At 31.4% G+C, this 15,224-nt stretch overlaps 2 long non-coding RNA genes across 2 annotated transcripts in view; one reads left to right on the top strand and one right to left on the bottom strand.

Moving 5' to 3' along the window:
• The window catches only part of LOC126470423 (uncharacterized), a 95,991-nt gene extending 95,444 nt beyond the window's left edge, over nucleotides 1-547 (top strand). Inside the window, exon 2 of the long non-coding RNA XR_007586181.1 lies at nucleotides 466-547. This is a non-coding gene — a long non-coding RNA (uncharacterized LOC126470423). The remainder of the gene's footprint in view (nucleotides 1-465) is intronic.
• LOC126470420 (uncharacterized) overlaps nucleotides 266-15,224 on the bottom strand; it is a 38,616-nt gene continuing 23,657 nt past the window's right edge. Inside the window, exon 2 of the long non-coding RNA XR_007586178.1 lies at nucleotides 266-361. This is a non-coding gene — a long non-coding RNA (uncharacterized LOC126470420). The remainder of the gene's footprint in view (nucleotides 362-15,224) is intronic.

Below are 15,224 nucleotides of genomic sequence, written 5' to 3'. Positions count from 1 at the left end.
TGCTCCTTACAAATTAACTTGATAGCATCACTAAAGGGTTGAGGAATTCCAACAAAACCTACCTTATTTGGACCCTTTCGAATTTGAATGTAACCTAAAACGTTACGCTCTAATAAAGTTAAATAAGCAACACTAATTAAAATACAAATAACTAATAAAATAAAATTCAAAATAAACATAAATAAATCATAAAGTGTCAATACTATTTGTAGAAAAAATCTACATAAATGAATTCTAAATTCAACACATTAATCTGTCAAAATAGTAATTTAATTAGTATTAATCAATAAAATAAAAAATATTTCAAACATATGGTCCTTTCGTACTAATATGAATTAATAATCTTAGGATAGAAACCGACCTGGCTCACGCCGGTCTGAACTCAGAACATGTAAGAATTTAAAGGTCGAACAGACCTAATTACTGGGCTACTGCACCCAAAATTTTTCTTAATCCAACAACGAGGTCGCAATCTGCTTTGTCGATATGAGCTCTCAAAAACAATTACGCTGTTATCCCTAAGGTAACTTAATCTTATGATCATAAATTATGGATCAAAACAACAAACATAAATAAATGATATAGTAATGAAGAGTTTATTTATTCTTCATGTCACCCCAACAAAACATCATCATTAAATATAGAAAGACAAACATAAAACTATATAAAAATAAAATGTTAAGCTCTATAGGGTCTTCTCGTCCTAAAGAAAAATTTAAGCCTTTTGACTCAAAAGTTAAATTCAAAAATTTATTAAGAGACAGTTGATTTCTCGTGAAGCCATTCATTCCAGCCACTAATTAAGAGACTAATGATTATGCTACCTTTGCACGGTCAAAATACCGCAGCTCTTTAAAAATCTGCACAGTGAGCAGGCCAGACCTCAAAGTATTTTCAAGAGGACATGTTTTTGATAAACTGGTGGAAATCAATTTTGCCCAGTTCCTTATAATAATTTCACAAGGTAAAAATTATATATTAATAAATATAATAATTCTATCATTATTACAAAAATTTTAAAATTAAATTTATAATCTTAATAAAAAACCTAAAATAATTATAAAATCAAATATAAAAATAATGAACTAAAACGTAATCTTAGAGATAGCTGGTTTAAAGCTTACTATTATATTTTATAAAACAAATTATAGGTTATTTACTTCAAAGCTAATCCCTTAAAGAATAAATAAGTTAATATTTATACCTAAAAAATTAAATAAAAACAATTAACTTCCAAAAATTAAATTTTTTCTTAAGAAACTAGATATCTTGGGAAACGATTAACATTTCGTTTCTATAAATAATTAAATAATAATTATGATACATTAACTATAAATTATTTATAAATCAACCCAAATCGAGACAAGTAAAGTAAATACTAAAATTTTGATAAACCCTGATACAAAAGGGACAATAAATAAAATCTACTTTTAAAAATGTAAAATAATATTTCATAAAACAATTACATTACCAATAAACTATAATCTAAAAAATCAATTCTACAAAATACTAAGACAAAATTCGACAAAATTATTTTTATTAAATAAATAAATAAACAAAAAATAAATATAATAAAATAAATAATCAAGATATCCTGATTTGCACAGAAAAATTTTCAGTGTAAATAAAACACTTTACTTTTAAGTTATATCTTGAAACTTTTCCTAGATACACTTTCCAGTACATCTACTATGTTACGACTTATCTCATCTAAATTGAAGCTAAATTAAAATAATAAAATAGAATAATCAATAATGAGAGCGACGGGCGATGTGTACACACCTCAGAGCCAATATCAGTTAAATGAAATAAATTAAATTACTATCAAATCCACCTTCATTAATAGTATTTCACCATCAAATCCGTTATAAACAAAAATCTATTGTAACCCACCTCCTCTTAACTATAAGCTGCACCTTGACCTGAAATATTTTATAATTATAAATCTTGAGAATTATAACTCTAAAAAGATTCTCTGATAATGGAGATATACAAACAAATAAATTAAGTAAAGTATATCGTGTATTATCAATCACAGGGTAGGTTCCTCTGAATGGAATGAGATACCGCCAAATTCTTTGGGTTTAAAGACCTTAACTAATAGTACCCTGGTAAATATAATTAACATTTAAAATAATAGGGTATCTAATCCTAGTTTATTATTCAAATTTCACAGATTCATAAAAAGAGCTATAAATAAATTTCAACATTTCACCTTACAAATTTATATTTTAACCCTGAAAATATAAACGACTGTTTTAATCAATAATATTCAGTTGTATCAATCGTATAACTGCGGCTGCTGGCACGAATTATGCCGATACTAAATCAATTGCTAAATCCAAAATCACTTGATAATTAAATCTAATTACTGCAAAATAGAACATTTAGTTTAAGAAAACTTGTACATAATTCAAAGAAAAAGTGAATAAATAAGCAGGAATAAAACTTTTGGAAACAAAATAAGAAATTTAAAATTTATAAAAATAAGAAAAAGTAAAAGATTCATATATTTAAAGAAAAAAAAAGAAAAAAACACACACAAAAAAAAAAAAGAAACGCACCCTCGAATGACCACAAAAACTTCTCTATTATATGTCAATAAAGATTAATATTGAACATGTATACCAATAAATGTATTATATTCATTCTTATTTAATCTTTCTTTTCACTAATAATAAAGAAAGATTAAATAATATAATAAATATATTTTATATAATTATGTAAATTAAAGTAATATGGTATTAATATAAAATTAACTTTATATTAAGTTAACTAAAATGTTAATTAGTTAAATAATCTAATTATAGAAATATATTAAATTATATAATTATAATTAATTTATTTATTTATATTAATATAAAATTTTATATTTATTAATATTGATTATATTTATTATATCCAATTATAATAATATTTAATATTATTTTACATAGTATTATATAATTTATAATATAATAACCTATTTTAAGCTAAAAACATAAGTAGCTATAATCCTAGTTAAATAAATGTATTAAAATAATCATTTAATAATTATAAAATAACATTGTATGAATTTTTTTAATTAAACGTAATATATTAATATTAATTATTTATTATATATAATATATATTCAAATTATTCTAACCGAGATAAATTAATTAGAAATAACTAAAATAATATATAAATAAATTTTTTAAAAAATTTTTAATTTATATGTTAAATATAAATGAAGTGCCTGACTAAAGGGTTAACTTGATAGGGTAAATCAAGTAAATAAAATTACCTTCATTAAAAATTACATAAGACAGAATTAAACTACCTCCTTTAGTATCAAAAACTAACGTGTATCATACACCTTAATGTAAAAAGGTAAGCTAAACAAGCTAATGGGTTCATACCCCATATATAGAGGTATCAATCCTCTCCTTTTTAATGACCAACAACTCTACAAAACTTCTCTTCCTATCAACATTAATGATACGAACGATCCTGTCCATTTCATCAAACTCCTGATCTGGGGTTTGAATAGGACTTGAGATCAACTTACTTTCATTTATTCCGCTCCTAACAAGAAATAAAAATATAATAATAAATGAATCATCAATTAAATATTATATTGTCCAAGCAATAGCATCGACAATACTATTATTTTCAATTTTGCTGATTCAAATAAAGTATCCAATAGGATGAGAAACAGAATTTATTCCATCAATAATAATTAGATCTAGATTATTATTAAAGATCGGGGCTGCACCCTTTCATTTCTGATTTCCAGAAGTAATAGGAGCTTCAAGATGAAATAACTGTTTAACACTAATAACATGGCAAAAAATTGCCTCAATAATGGTATTATCTTATTGTATTCAACTAAGAACTTTCATTTGAACAATTATCATTCTAAACATTATTATTGGGGCAATAGGTGGTTTAAATCAAACATCTCTACGACAACTTCTAGCATATTCCTCAATTAGACATTTAGGGTGAATAATCAGATCTCTAACAGTTAGAGAAAACATTTGAGAACTATACTTTATTATTTACTCACTATTAAGATTAATTATGGTCTTATTATTTAAGCAAATAAATCTGTTTTTTATAAACCTAATTTATTCAGCCAGATATATAAAAACTGAAATTAAATTCATAATATTTTTATCTCTTTTTTCTACCAAAATGAATTGTAATACAATCATTGATAGAAAATAACATAACAACTATTATTACAATTATGGTTGTATTAACTACAATTACACTTTATTATTATATACATATTAGATTCTCAGGCCTAATTATGTCATACACAGATAATTCAAGATCTATAAAAATAAAGTCTCAAAAATCAAGAATTATTCTTCCTATAACAGTAATAATTTCAACAATAGGATTAATCTCAACATCAACCTTAATCTCATTATACTAATTACTTAAGTTAACCAAACTAATAACCTCAAAGTTATAATTAAAAGAATAATCTTTTAGGTCTTAGTAAAATTTTACACCTCTAGAATTGCAGTCTAGAATCATAATTGAATATAAGGCCTAAAGCATGGTAAGAGAGAAACATCTGATAAGTAGATTTACAGTCTACCACCTTAAATTCAGCCATCTTACTGCAAAAATGATTATTCTCAACAAACCATAAGGATATTGGTACTTTATACTTCTTATTTTGAGCATGAGCAGGAATAGCAGGAACATCAATAAGAACACTTTGTAAGTAGGCTGTTTAGGTTTTTTATTGGTAACGCCACCTCTGTATGAAAATCACTGGCTGTGCTGTGTGCAGTCTGTGGCTGCTTTGCATTGTTATAGTGAACAGACGTCACAGCATTATTGTGTGTGTACATTCTTGCTTGTTAGTTGCACGATTATAGAACGACTATAAGGCTCACATACTTAGAACATTTACCAGTACTGCTAATGAGATTTTAATGCAACATTTTGGTTTACTTGAAAATATATTCTGGATTTAAAGTACTTTCAGTGAGATACCAGATGGCACAGTGGTTAGTTTATGTGACAGCTACACGATTTTATCACGACGCTACTAATGAGTGACAATTTACAATGTTGCTTTTGCAGTGTTTCTGTTTTATATCTGCACTGTTTTCTGTTTTATTCTGGAAAGTAAAACAGGTTTTAGTAGTAACTTTTGTGGTATAGCTACAATGAGACTGCCTTTTCCGTAGCACAACAATACATTACAGCACAGTACTTTCCTCATCACGGCAATAAGCGTAATAACTAAGACATTTATATGCAAAGCATTTCACTTTTGTGTATTATGAGGTAAGTACAATGACTTCTGCAGAACTTAGCTTTCGGAGGACGATAACTACGACACTTCCACACAGATTATGTTGCAACAAGACGCACATTTAGCGCTACAGTACACATATTTGAGTGATTAATTTTGTACTTAAAACATTTATTTTTAAAGATTTTTGAATTACAAAGAAAGTTTTCCGTGATACATTTCATTCCATTGCTGTAATCTCTAACACCTGAGGGTATAACTACATTAATCCTCAGGGGGGTACACGCTTACTTTGTGTACCATGTGTGTGACAACCACAAGGAACCCTAGCTAATATGGTATTTGCTTATACAACTTTACACATCGGTACCATATTTCTCTAACACACAAATTACACAGCTATCTGATCATTTAACTGAGAGATAAACATTTTTTTCCTACATCAGTGACACATGTTTACGCAATACACAGTTGGGTAACTTCACACTTAGGAAATTGTATTTTGTCTGTACTTTGTGAACTGTTCATATTTTTTTGGAACCATTGTGATACTATGAGAGCTTTGAATGATGTATTTGGTAAGGGAGCATGATTTTAAAGTACGTTTGAGGTAGATGACACTATTGAAATGAGCAGAGAATTTTTTTTAGGTTTTGAAACTATTGCAGAAAGCTATGACGTTTTTGAGATTTGACTGTGATGTTATGATGTTATTATTACGACGACGATGTGTACTATGCTGTTGAGATATGTTTATGATCAATAAGATGATGCTACCGTATATGAGGAATAAGAAGTATGTTGGAAACCAAGAATCGTACTTTAAGAGTTATGAAATGTGTGTATATGCGTGAATGTATCACAATGCTGGCGAAAATTTTTTGGACACTTATATTTATAGGGTTTTCTTTCTACAGATTTGCAACGCTAATTCTTGACCTGTGAAATATTTTTATGTGAGACTGTCACTGTAGCGGAAACTGTTGTCGTAAATATTTCCGTAAGAAAGTTAAGTGACCACCTGCACGTAATGCGTCGCGGGCACCCACCTGGGCGACAGCCGCCCGAAAAAAAAAAGCCATTAGCCTTTCAGCGGCACAGGTAGAAAAAAAAGGGGAGGCCATTGTCCGCGCTACTGACATTTCCTTGTTGAAAGCATACTGTGGAGCTCATAATTTATGATATTTACTGAAATGCCTAATAAAATGACAAGAAATATTTTTACATCAGCACACCTGATTATGACAAGCCTCTTACTATGAGAGTTGAGAGAATTTCTACTAACTTATGAAATGTCAAATGACTACTGAATGATATTTTTATGCTTTGCTTTTCATAGTTGCTTATTTCATTTGATATCTGGTTTCCAGCTGTGTTGCAGCATTGCTTTTATAAAATGAAATGCATTTGCTAATGTGAACACTTTCTGTCAACAGATCTATTAAATAATTATTTTATGATCCACATTCTTTAAAAAAGGAGCACTTGGAAAGGAAACAACAATAAGAAGGAACTAGTAACAGTAACACATAATTTTCTTTTCAAGTACATGGTAATATTTCTTTTTACAATCAGTTGTTGTGGTGCACCACTTTAATTACATAGATATTAAGATGTGAATATACATTTCCCTTATCTGCATTGTTGTTTTTACTATAATATTTTTTCTGCTTGATCTATGTCATGTTTAGGTATAAGTTACTGCTAATTGCCAGGCGTAGTGTTACTGAATTTGACTTTGTGTTACTCTGCTAAGCCAATTTTACTACTCATTTATTTTTCTTGTTGCTGCACATTGGCTCATAATAGTTGTAATGTTGCATTGCTTGGTAATTTAGATTTACTGTAGCTTGCTTTGCAGTTTGCCATTTTTTTGGTCATTGTTGTTTGTGTTACTTATTTTGTGCTGCTGCATTGCCTCGTTCCTTAGTTTAGCATCGGAGCTCAGTAGAATTAAGTTAGCTTAAGAGGGGGTAGCCTCTAAGAGAATGAGTTTCGATGAATTGGAAGAAATGCATTCAGAACTTACACAAAAAAAAGTACAGAAAACAGGTTTAGATAGGATTTTCTTGGAAATAAATGTTGAGGTAAGAAATATGTGAAATAAATACAGAAAGCATGCTTGGATAGGATCTTTTTGGTGGAAACAAAGGATGAAATAAGAGGAAAGATATATGAAGTTTTGGGTTGGACTGCAGTACCACATGTTACACTGAAAACGAGCCCTGTCCTTTCCTATTGGTGTTATCCCACTATATGTTTGTGTACCCTTGTGTATTTCTTTTCTTCCTGTCTCTGTGTACTGTTTCATAGAACTTTTTTCTCTTCTAATACTAAGTTACATTCACTATGATGAGGAATACTGTTATCCTCAAATACAATTTGCATTAATAATATGTTATTTACTTTGTAAAGATGTTAGATATTATTAATTCTGTTCTGTTTAATGCTCATGTGTGAAGTTGATGTTTCGAAAGTTACTCTGATCTTTTATGTATGTACTCATGTCATAATTCCTGTAACACTGACGTATATATCTATTTCTATTCTTTTGTAAAGCCTTTATTAGTACAAATGTTATCTGTATTATTATGTCTTTAATGATGTATTTTGTACCTTTGTTATTGTTTTCTTATGTTATAAAATTGTACTTGACACCAGTTTATCAAACTAAGTAACATGTAAGCATTCATTTCACTGCACACATTTCCGTTGGTCATACTATATGGACAATATGTGAGAAGTAGGGACTGATAGTGTTTGCACGTGTGTTACTGATTCAGGAAGGGACTGGATAACAGCATTGCTGGTTCTAACGACAATTCCAGAAACTTTGTGAGTACGCAAGTGGTGGTTTATGGACTTGCTATATTGTCCGCAAGACTCTTCGATGGTGATTGTGCACCTGCACATTTGCCACAGATGGCTGCTGGCCGTCTCTACAAGGACTACAGTGGCTCTACATCTTTGATGGCCCACAAATACCATTATTTCTACAAGGACTGCAGTGGGTCTGCACCTCTGGTGGCCCACCAATACTGTAATCTCTTCCAGGACTACAGTGGGTCTGCTCTGTGATGACCTACCTACCAATATTCTTCAAAACGTCGACTGACTCGGCTGTGGGTTTACTCTGTTGTGGCCCATTACCTGTCTGCATGTCGAGTCAGCACTGTCTTTCCGTTGGAAGGACAACACTACTTCTTCAAGACTGCATGGAAATCCACTACGTCTGTATGCATTGTCTTCTACTGCTCAGACTTTGAGGAAAACACTACTATTTTACCTTGATGAACGATCAGGACTGTCTTTATGGACTGTGAGAAAATTTGAGCTTTTGACCAACATTGTATCAATAAGTGTGTGCATTTGATTTCTTTGTTACTGTAATTGTGAAAAAAATTTTAACAAATATGCAACATTTTGATTTACTTAAAGATACATTCTGGATTTAAAGTATTTTCTGTGAGATACCAGATGACACAGTGGTTAGTTTATGTGACAGCTACACGATTTTATCACGACACTACTAATGAGAGACAATTTACAATGTTGCTTTTGCGGTGTTTCTGTTTTATATCTGCACAGTTTTTCTGAATTATTCTGGAAAGTAAAACATGTTTTAGTAGTAACTTTTGTGGTATAGCTACAAGGAGACAGCCTTTTCCATAGCACAACAATACGTTACATTATAGTGCTTTCTTAATCATGGCAATATGCATAATAACTACGATATCTATACGCAAAACATCTCACTTTTGTTTATGATGAGGTGAGTACATTGCCTTCAGCAGAACTTTGCTTACATAGGACGATAACTATGACACTTCAACAGAATTATCTTACAGCAAGACGCACATTTAGCGCTACAGGACATGCATTTCAGTGATTAATTTTGTACTTAAAACATTAATTTTCAAAGATTTTTGAATTACAAAGAACGTTTTCCATGATACATTTCATTCCATTGCTGTAATCTGTAACACCTGAGGGTATAATTACATTAATCCTCATGGGGGTACACGTTTACTTTCTGTACCGTGTGTTTGGCAAGCACAAGGAGCCCTAGCTAATATGGTATTTACTTATACAACTTTACACATCGGTACCATATTTCTCTAACACACAAATTACACAGCTATCTGATCATTTAACTGAGAGATAAACATTTTTTTTTGAGAGATAAACATTTTTTTTTACTACATCAGTGACACACGTTTATGCAATTACACAGTTGGGTAACTTCACACTTATGAAATTGTATTTTGTCTGTACTTTGTGAACTGTTCATATTTTTTTGGAACCATTGTGATACTATGAGAGCTTTGAATGATGTATTTGGTAAGGGAGCATGATTTTTAAAGTACGTTTGAGGTAGATGGCACTATTGAAATGAGCAGAGAATTTTCTTTAGGTTTTGAAATCATTGCATAAAGCTACGACGTTTTTGAGATTTGACTGAGGTGTTTTGATGCTATTTTTATGACGACGAATATGTATATGTGTAATAAGGTAAGGAATAATGAGTAGTGGTTAGGGACTCTGACTTGTGAAAAAGGATGTTGGAAACCAAGAATCGTACTTTAAGAGTTATGAAATGTGTGTAAATGCTTGAATGTATCACAATGCTGGCGAAAATTTTTTTGGACACTGTTATATTCATAGGATTTTGTTTCTACACATTTGCAACGTAAATTCGCGACCCGTGAAATTTTTATATGAGACTGTCACTGTAGCGGAAACTGCTGTCGTAAATATTTCCGTAAGAAAGTTAAGTGACCACCTGCATGTGCGTCGTCGGCACACCGCTGTGTCAGACACCTGGTCAACAAGCCATTACGGTGTGCCTTTCCAGAAGCACAGGTAGAAAAAAAAAGGGGAGGCCATTATCCTCGCTATTGACATTTCCTTGTTGAAAGCATACTGTGGAGCTCGTAATTTATGATATTTACTGAAATGCCTAATGAAATGACGAGAAATATTTTTACATCTGCACACCTGATTACGACAAGCGTCTTTCTACGAGAGTTGAGAGAATTTCTACTAACTTATGAAATGTCACATGACTACTGAATGATATTTTTATGCTTTGGTTTGCGTAATTGCTTATTTCATTTGATACCTGTTTTCCAGCTGTGTTACAGCATTAGTTTTATAAAATAAACTTAGATGCATTTGCTAATGTAAACACTTTCTGTCAACAGATCTATTAAATGATAATTTTGTAATCCACATTCTTTAAAAAAAGGAGCACTTGGAAAGGAAAGAACAATAAGAAGGGACTAGTAACAGTAACTGCGTACATAATATTCTTTTCAAGTACATGGTAATATTTCTTTTACAATAAGTTGTTGTGGTGCACCACTTTAATTACTTAGACATTAAGATGTGAGTATACATTTCCCTTATCTGCATTGTTATCTTTAGTGTACTATTTTTTCTGCTTGAGCTATGTCATGTTTAGATATAAGCTGCTGTTTGCCAGGCATAGTGCTACTGAACTTTAATTTGTGTTACTCTGCTAAGCCAGATTTATTTTTTTGTTTGCTGCGCATTGCCTCATATTAGTTGTAATGTTGAATTGCTTGGTAATTTAGATTTACTGTAGCTTGCTTTGCAAATTTCCATTTTTTTATTGCTGTTTGTATTAATTGTTTTGTGCTGCTGCATTGCCTCGTCCCTTAGTTAAGCATCTGAGCTCAGTAGATTTAAGTTAGCTTAAGAGGGGTAGACTATATAAGAAACTGACTATGGAGAATAGGTAAAGAATGCGTTGCGAAGTTATATGAAAAAGATTTGCGCCAAAATGAGTATTGTACACTGAGAAATAATTATATTGAAAGAAATATGAATAGAATACAGAAAGCAGGTATAGATAGGACTTTTTGGGAATAATGATGAATGAAGGGAGATGTCCAAAAGGTAATGAAAGTTTAGTTTGCAAAATACTGCAGTACCAAATGTTACACTGATAACAAACCCTGTCCTTTCCTTTTGTGTCATCCCTTTATATGTTTGTGTACCCTTGTGTATTTGTGTTTTTCCTGTCTTTATGTGTTTAGCTGATGAGAGCTATGTTGTAGAATTTTTCTAATACTATGTTATTTACTTTATAAAGATGTTGAGACATTATTTATTCTGTTCTGTTCTCATGTGTGAAGTTGATATTCCGAAAGTTATTCTGATCTTTTATCTATGTACTCATGTCATAATTCCTGTGACACTGATGTATATGTTTATTTCTATTCTTTTGTAAAGCACCTATTAATACAAATGTTATCTGTATTATTATGTTTTGTACCTTTGTAATTGTATTCTCATGTTATAAAATTGTAATTGACACCAGTTCATCATATTATTAATTTGTAAAATACATTTTACTGCATACGTTTCTGTTGGTCATAATATATGGACAATATGTGAGAAGTAGGGACTGATAGTGTTTGCACGTGTGTTAAAAATTCAGCAAAGGACTGGATAACAGCATTGCTGGTTCGAAGGACATTTAAAAACAAAATTTTGTGAGTGCACAAGTGGTGGTTCATGGACTTGCTATATTCTCCGCAAGACTCTTCGATGGCGATTGTGCACCTGCACAGTCACAACAGATGCTTGCTGGCCGTCTCTACAAAGACTACAGTGCGTCTGCATCTTTGATGACTCGCCAATACCATTATTTCTACAAGGACTGCAGTGGGTCTGCACCTCTGGTGGCCCACCAATACCGTAATCTCTACCAGGACTACAGTCGGTCTGCTCTTTGATGACCTACCTACCAATATTCTTCAAAACTTTGACTAACTCTGCTGTGGGTTTGCTCTGTTGTGGCCCATTACCTGTCAGCATGTTAAGAGTCAGCGCTGTCTTTTTGTTGGAAGGACAACACTACTTCTTCAAGTCTGCATGGAAATCCACTACTTCCGTGTGCATTGTCTTAGTCTTTTACTGCTCAGACTTTGAGAAAAGAAACGGCAGTTTTACTGTTATGAATGATCAGGAGTGTATTTATGGACTGTGAGAAAATTTTAGCATTGGACCAACATTGTATCAATAAGTATGTGCATTTGATTTCTTTGTTACTGTAATTGTGAAAAAAATTTTAACAAATATGTATTGGCCAGTACCCAAAACAATTTGTAAGATTTTTTGTGGGGAGCATGGGGGCTATGTAAGTAGGCTGTTTCTGTTTTCTTATTGGTAACGCCATGTAGCGCTCTGTATGAAAATCACTGGCTGTGCTGTGTGCAGTCTGTGGCTAGTTTGCATTGTTGTCTGCCATTGTAGTGTTGGGTTGTTGGCTGTTAACAGCGCGTAGCGTTGCGCAGTTGGAGGTGAGCCGCCAGCAGTGATGGATGTGGGGAGAGAGATGGCGGAGTTTTGTAATTTGTCATGAACTGCTATATATATTATGACTATTAAGGTATATACATTGTTTGTTCTCTATTAATATCTTTCATTTGCTAACTATCCCTATCAGTAGTTAGTGCCTTCCGTAGTTTGAATCTTTTATTTAGCTGGCAGTAGTCATGCTTGCTGTACTGCAGTAGTTCGAGTAATGAAGATTTTTGTGAGGTAACTGATTTCTGAAAGGTATAGTTTAATGTTACTCAGGGCCATTCTTTTGCAGGGATTTTTGAAAGTCAGATTGCGTTGCACTAAAAATATTGTGTGTCTGTTTAAGAACAGTCGTACATAATTGTTCAAAAGGGGACGTTTCACTGTACCTACAGGAATTAAGGTATTCAGATGATTAGCTACACTATATGGAACTAAATTCAAATTCAATCCACCGCTATTATGAGCTTTAGGATTTATTTTTCTATTCACAATTGGTGGATTAACAGGATTAGTATTAGCAAATTCATCACTTGACATCGTATTACATGATACATATTATGTAGTAGCTCACTTCCATTATGTGTTATCCATAGGAGCAGTATTCGCAATCATAGGAGGTGTTATTCAATGATACCCATTATTTACAGGATTAACTATAAATAATACATGATTAAAAATCCAATTTACAATTATATTTATTGGAGTAAACTTAACATTTTTCCCTCAACACTTCCTAGGACTAGCAGGAATACCACGACGATATTTAGACTATCCAGATGCATATACATCATGAAATGTAGTATCAAGAATTGGGTCTACAATTTCTATTGTAGGAATCATTATATTCATTGTAATTATATGAGAAAGAATGGTTACAAACCGGGCAATCATATTTAGAGCTAATATAAGAAGATCAACAGAATGACTACAAAATAATCCACTTGCAGAACACAGTTACTCAGAACTACCATTAATTTCTAGATTCTAATATGGCAGATTAGTGCAGTAGATTTAAGCTTTACAAATAAAGGTGTGACCTTTTATTAGAAAAATTCATTAATGGCAACATGATCAAATTTATCCCCTCAAGATGGAGCTTCACCATTAATGGAGCAACTATCATTCTTCCATGATCATACTATGGTCGTATTATTATTAATTACAGTAATTGTAGGTTATGCCCTAAGTTACATATTATTCATTGCCTATACAAACCGAAACATACTTCACGGACATTTAATTGAAACAATCTGAACAGCACTACCAGCAATTACACTAATGTTTATCGCACTCCCATCATTATGACTACTATATTTACTTGATGATTCAGTAGACGCAATAATCACAATTAAAACAATTGGACGACAATGATACTGAAGATATGAATATTCTGACTTTATAGATGTGGAATTCGACACTTATATAACAACAGAACAAGAACTAGAAAACGACGGATTTCGACTTCTAGATGTAGATAACCGAACAATTCTACCAATAAATTCGGAAGTACGAGTATTAACAAGAGCATCAGACTTTCTACACTCATGAGCAGTACCTGCATTAGGGGTTAAAATTGACGCACCGCCGGGCTGACTAAACCAAGGAACATTTACAATAAACCGACCTGGACTGTTCTTTGGACAATGCTCAGAAATTTGTGGAGCAAAGCACAGATTCATACCAATTGTAATTGAAAGAACTTCAGTAAACTTATTTATCAAGTGATTATCTAAGATAATCTAAGGAGTTAGTTAAAATATATAACATTAGAGTGTCAATCTAAAATAACTAAATAATTAGTACACCTTGAAATACATCAGATGACTGAAAGTAAGTAATGGTCTCTTAAACCAACAAATAGTAAATTAACGACTACTTCTGATGGGGAAATTTAGACCAAATCCCTCAAATATCCCCTCTCATATGATTCTCCCTATTTATTATATTTTCGACTACATTAATTTTATTTAATCAAATAAACTTTTTCTCATTTAAACCAAATCTTATTAAAAGAGCAGAAAAAAGAACAATTGATATAAAGAACTTGAATAGAAAATGATAACAAATTTATTTTCAACATTTGATCCATCAACTAATATCTTCAATTTATCATTAAATTGAACTAGAACATTCTTAGGATTATTATTAATCCCATCAATATTTTGACTTACACCATCACGAATTAATATTATTTGAAATAAACTAAACTTAACCTTACACAATGAATTTAAAACACTACTAGGACCAAAATCATGTAATGGAACTACATTCATCTTCATTTCAATCTTTATTATAATACTATTTAATAATTTCATAGGATTATTCCCCTACATCTTTACTAGAACAAGACATTTAGCATTAACATTTGCAATCGCTCTACCTATATGATTAAGATTTATGTTATTTGGATGAATTAATTATACCAATCACAAATTTACACACCTTGTCCCCCAAGGAACACCACCTGCATTAATATCATTTATAGTATTAATTGAAACAATTATAAATGTCATTCGACCAGGTACGCTAGCAGTACGACTAGCAGCAAATATAATTGCAGGACACTTACTATTAACATTACTAGGAAATACAGGACCATCTATAGCAATAAACTTAATTTCACTATTAATTAATGGACAAATAC

Source organism: Schistocerca serialis, chromosome 3 (assembly GCF_023864345.2).
Source record: "Schistocerca serialis cubense isolate TAMUIC-IGC-003099 chromosome 3, iqSchSeri2.2, whole genome shotgun sequence".
Lineage (NCBI taxonomy): Eukaryota > Metazoa > Arthropoda > Insecta > Orthoptera > Acrididae > Schistocerca > Schistocerca serialis.
The sequence above is the reverse complement of the archived record's forward strand: the minus strand, read 5'-3'. Positions and strand labels throughout refer to the sequence as shown.